The following is a 5,642-nucleotide window of genomic DNA, read 5'->3' on the forward strand; positions in this document are numbered from 1 at the left end:
CCCCCAAGACTCGTCTGATGCCAAAGCATTTCTCAAAAGGGGGAAATACAGTACTTTCGTCAGCACCTCATCACCTCATCGCTGGGTCACAAATGCCCCCGGCTCAGCCCTGCCTTCCAGCTGTCTTCCCAAGGGGCTATCTCTGAAGATTTTTCCCCAGCTCTGTGCTGGGGCTGTTGGGGAGCTGGACGTCCGGGAATGAGAGGAGGATATGGGATACAACGTGACCTTGGGCCAGTCACTGACCTTCTCTGGTTCTCACTTTCCCCGTCTGCGAAACCAGGCAGCTGACAGGTCATCCAGGCAGCAGTTTCCGGTCCCAGGGTATTCTGGCTCCCTGCCTCTGCAGGGAGAGCTGGGAAGATGAGTATTTGTCCCTGCTCAGCAGGAGAGCGCTGTGGTTAGGAAGTCAGGGGCTCTGGGTTCAAATTCTCACCTGGGCACCCAAGGGGCCAGTGCCCTTGCCGGCTCCGTGACCTTAGGTAACACACACACCCTCTCTGAGCAGTTATCCTATCTGTAAAGTGGATGCAATCATCGCCACCTCTGGAGTTGTTTTAAGGATTAAGAGGATCCACGTGCAGAACTCGGCACAGTGGCTGACACTCGCAATATTATAATTAAATATTATAATTTCATTTCACTCAACTGCCCGCCTCACAGAGACAAACTGAGGCCCAGCAGCGGTTGCTGGGAAGAGGATTCAGACCACGTTTCCATGTTTGACCGCCATCCCGGGCCAGCTCCAGGAGGAAGCTGCAATAACTCAGGGGAAAAGTCCCACGGTGTCTGCTCCAGCTCCCTCAGGCAGCTCTCAGAGCTTGTGCCAAGAGATGGCTTGGCTGCTGCTCTCCCTCCATGCCCGTTAGCTTAGTTCCAGATGTTCCAGGCAGCAGCCTGGGGAGTTCTTTCAGGTTCTGTTTCTTTGGATCTACTTTCCTGTAGTTTCCCTTTCCTCTGCTTTTCCCCAACTGGCCCTGGCAGCTTTATAAATGAAAAACAATGTCTTTCCCATCACCTTTGAAATCACCCAACCACAGTTCCCTTCTCATTAGATCCCTGGAAATGCCTTGGCTGGACAGACTTCACGTAGGGAGGGCCAGGACAGCCGGCACACCTTATCAAATGCGCTTCTGACCAGCAACCACATGAAAGGCCTAGAGTTTCACATTTGGATTTCATTAGTTCCCACCCGTAGTGTGCCTGGGGCCCTGGAGAATAGTGGCCTGGGAGTTCTGGTGGCCCAGGGCAGCAACCTGAAAGAGCTCTTTCCTGATCACCTACTATGTGTGGCCACTTCACCGCTGTCATCTCAGCCTTCTCAACTCCATGAAGTAAGTGTTAGCCACCTTTTTGGGATGAAAAACTAAGACTTAGGCTGTGTAACTTATTCATGGTCACCAAGCTACTGTGAGGACCACATTGATCCAACTCCGGGGTGCTGGCTCTTGAGTGATGGATAGATGGCAGGAACACTCCTCTGGGGCCTGTGGGTGACCTAGGGCTATGGGTCTTTGCTACCATCTGTCTGCCAAGGTGGATGCCAGGCTGCGAGCTCCAAATGGAAACCAGTCCCAGTCACTGGCCTTGCCTTGTCATGGAAGAGACAGTCAAATCAACTCTGGGAGAAGCATCAGTTAAAAAGGGGTTTGTGCATGAGAGGATGAGTGTTCACCCAAGAATAGGGCATGGGGGGTATGTAGGTGTGAGGATGTGTGTGAGGATGCACTTGTATGTATGCATGTGTGTGAGGGCACTATGACAATGCATGTACACATATGCATGTGTGAAAATGTACATATGTGGCCGGGTACAGTGGCTCATGCCTGTAATCCCAGCACTTTGGGAGGCTGAGGTGGGCGGATCACGAGGTCAGGAGATCGAGACCATCCTGGCTAACACGGTGAAACCCCATCTCTACTAAAAATACAAAAAATTAGCCAGGCATGGTGGTGGGCGCCTGTGGTCCCAGCTACTCGGGAGGCTGAGGCAGGAGAATGGCATGAACTAAGGAGGTGGAGCTTGCAGTGAGCCAAGATGGTGCCACTGCACTCCAGCCTGGGCGACAGAGCAAGACCCCATCTCAAAAAAAAAAAAAAAAGAAAGGATATGCACGTATGTGTGTGCTTGTGTGTGAGGGTAAATGTGTACATTAACCTAAACGCATGGACATGTGTGAAGATGTAAGGTGCAGTTTCGTGTGTATACAGAGTGCATGTTAATGTTTGTGAATGTGTGTATAAGGATGCATGCACGTGCACTTATAGTCATGTGTGAGGAAGAACATGTGTGTTTTGTGTGAGAATGTGTGTGCACACGGGTGCTTTTGAGAATGTGTGAGAAGGTGGATTGTGTGCACACTCACATATAGGAGTGTGTTTATGTATGTGGGTGTGTGTACACATGCACGTATACATGTGTGAGGATGCATGCGTGGAAGGGTGAATGTATGCGTGCTGGTGTATGTCCACTACTGTGCCCATATGTGCTTGGGTGAGGCTATGTGCACATGTGCAGAGAAGCAGGCGAAGGATGGATGGTGGCGGCAGGAACCCCGTGATCTCTTCCAGATGTTTTTCGAGACCTCCTTGGTGTTGAGGACCAGGCATTTCCAAGCACCAATGATAGATTTTTTTTTTTTTGAGACAGAGTCTTGCTCTGTTGTCCCAGCTGGAGTACAGTGGTGCAATCTTGGCTCACTGCAACCTGTCTGCCTCCTGGGTTCAAGTGATTCTCATGCCTCACCCTCCTGAGTAGCTGGGACTACAGGCATGCGCTGCCACTCTGAGCTAATTTTTGTATATTTTGTAGATATAGGGTTTCGCCATATTGGCCAGGCTGGTCTCAAACTCCTGACCTCAAGTGATCCGCCCGCCTCGGCCTCCCAAAGTGCTGGGATTACAGGCGTGAGGCTGACAGATCTTTTAAATAATGTATTTTTCTCCTCATATGGTCAAAAGGCAGCAAACAAGCATACAGGGGGTTCCTTTTTCTGAAGAACTGAACCTCCTCTCACCTGGAAGGTTGATCTTGGCCATGTGCACCTCTGTAGGCCCAGCCTCCTAGGCCAGATAGTGCCCTGGGCCCAAGCTCCTTCTCCACCTCAGGGAGTGGCTCTCCCCTATCTCAGGGCAGATTAACTTCCTTGGCACCGGCTTTGTTTTGGCTCGTTAAGTAGGAGCAGCAGCTGAGAGTGGAGGCCTCTCCCTTCCACTCCTGGGTCTGGTTCGGCTGAAAACACTTGATTGAGAGCTTCTCGCTTTGCTTTCCTGGCTGCATGTCCCGGGCAGAAGGGGAAACACCTAGGGCCTGGCTATTTTGTCTGCTGAGATTTGGGAGAGGGACTTGTTTTCCCAGTGAGGTGGCTCTGGCCCGAGCAGTTACTGTTTTGTTTGTTGAGCTTCGTTCCTCAGGCTGGGTGGGGTAGGGCTGAGAAGGCTGTAATGGGAAGCAGGAGAGTAGAATCTGAGACTTGTGCAGATAAAAGTTCTCCACTGAGGGTTGGACATGCGTGATGGTGTGAAGGAGCTGATTTTTTTTGCATGTGGCCTGCCAGGGAAGCCCTTGTGTTCATTTCAATCTTTTTTCTTTTTTTTTTTTTTTTCCCAATCCATTCCTGTGATGTAAGCTGATAAATTAAAAAAAAAAAAAAAAATCCATTTCACTCAACTTCCCACTCCTCACCCCAAACCCCCACTTTCGTTTACATATTGCCTCTCAAGGGCCATAAAGGCCATGATGCTTTATCTCAGAAACAATTTGACCAACACGCCAACCCAGCCTGCCTGGACCCTGTCAGGGCCTGGTAGACTGCAAGCTTCCTGAGGGCAAGGCCTGTATCTCTCATAAGCCTGTTATTGCCCTAACATCTGGCCTGGTGCCTGCTGCCTGGAGCGTAACAGGCCTCATACATATTTGTCAGATGAGCGAAGGATGAGGTAAGTTACTACTGCTTTAAGTTCACTGCCCTTAGTAAATGGCCTGAATCCAAAGATCCTTTGGATCTTGAGCCAAAATTATATTGAGCCAAAATCTACTTCCCTCCAATACAGATTATGTGTACCATGAAAGCCCCATATGCATGTGAAGATGGACATTATATTCTTCCAAAGGCCTAGATCTAAGCTGAACATAGTTCCCATAGCATTTCTCATATCATGCAGATGCAAGATCCTTCACTGTGTGCCCACCTTTATCAGGAAAAATGCTTTTTTTCAATGTACATGTTGAAATATGGTTCATGAGCTGGACCACAACTTCTAGATGTAGCCTCGTCAGAGACAAGCACACTAGATGTTGCAGGATTGTGTCCCCCAAGAAGATCTGTCTTAACTCCTGGTACCCGTGAATATGACCTTATTTGGAAATCTGGTCTTTGGAGATGTAATCAAGTCAAGATGAGGTTATACTGGAGGAGAGTAGGCCCTAAGTGCAATGACTGATATCTATATGAGGAGAGAGGGATTTGGAGATACACAGACACATGAGGAAGAAACCTTTGTGAAGACAGAGGTAGAGACTGGAGTGATGGGCGTGTGGCCAAGAATCACCAAGGATTGTCAGCGACCACTGGAAGCTAGGAGAGGCATGGAACAGATTCTCCCTCAGAGCCTCTAGAAGGAGCCAACCCAGCTGACACCTTGATTTCAGATTTCCAGCCTTCAGAACTGTAAATAATACATTTCTGGCCAGGCGCGGTGGCTCATGCCTATAATCCCAGCACTTTGGGAGGCCGAGGTGGGTGGATCACCTAAGGTCAGGAGTTCGAGATCAGCGTGGTCAACGTGGTGAAACCTTGTCTCTACTAAAAATACAAAAATTACCCAGGCATGGTAGTGGGCACCTGTAGTCCCAGCTATTCGAGAGGCTGAGGCAGGAGAATCGCTTGAACCCAGGAGGCAGAGGTTGCAGTAAGCCAAGATCATGCCACTGCACTCCAGCCTGGCCGACAGAGCCAGACTCCGTCTCAAAACAAAAACAAAAACAAAAACCATTTCTGTTGTTTTTAAGCCACTCAGTTTGTGGTACTTTATGACAGCAGTCCTAGAGCACTAATATGTTGGACCACTACCCCCCTTGATCAATATAAAATATTATTCTTTGCAATCTTGTGGTTGTACCCTTAAAAATTTAAAGAAACCAGATAGAAACTACTGAAATTAATAAAATGATTTATAAAAATGGCTGGACACAAGATAAACACCCCCAAATCAAGGCATTCATCTTTACCAGTAAGCTATTGAGAACCGTAATTCCAATATCCTATTCACAGTAGCACCCAAAGCCACAAATCACATAGCAATAAACCTGTGTGGGATCTTGATAAAGAACACTTAACAATTTTACTTAGAAATTTTAAAAGAGATTTGAATAAGATAGGTGTTGTTACATGGGAAAATTCAATTTAGAAAATTTGTTTAGTCCCAAATTAGTTAGTTGATTCATTATGATTCCAATAAAAATCCCAGTGAGATTCACTGACTTTTTTTTAAAAGAAAATTCATGACTGGCATGGTGGCTGACACCTGTAATCCCAGCACTTTGGGAGGCCTAGGCAGGTGGATCACTTGAAGTCAGGAGTTTGAGACCAGCCTGGCTGACATGGTGAAACCTCATCTCTACTAAAAATATAAAAATTAGCT

Source organism: Theropithecus gelada, chromosome 10 (genome assembly GCF_003255815.1).
Source record: "Theropithecus gelada isolate Dixy chromosome 10, Tgel_1.0, whole genome shotgun sequence".
Taxonomy (NCBI): domain Eukaryota; kingdom Metazoa; phylum Chordata; class Mammalia; order Primates; family Cercopithecidae; genus Theropithecus; species Theropithecus gelada.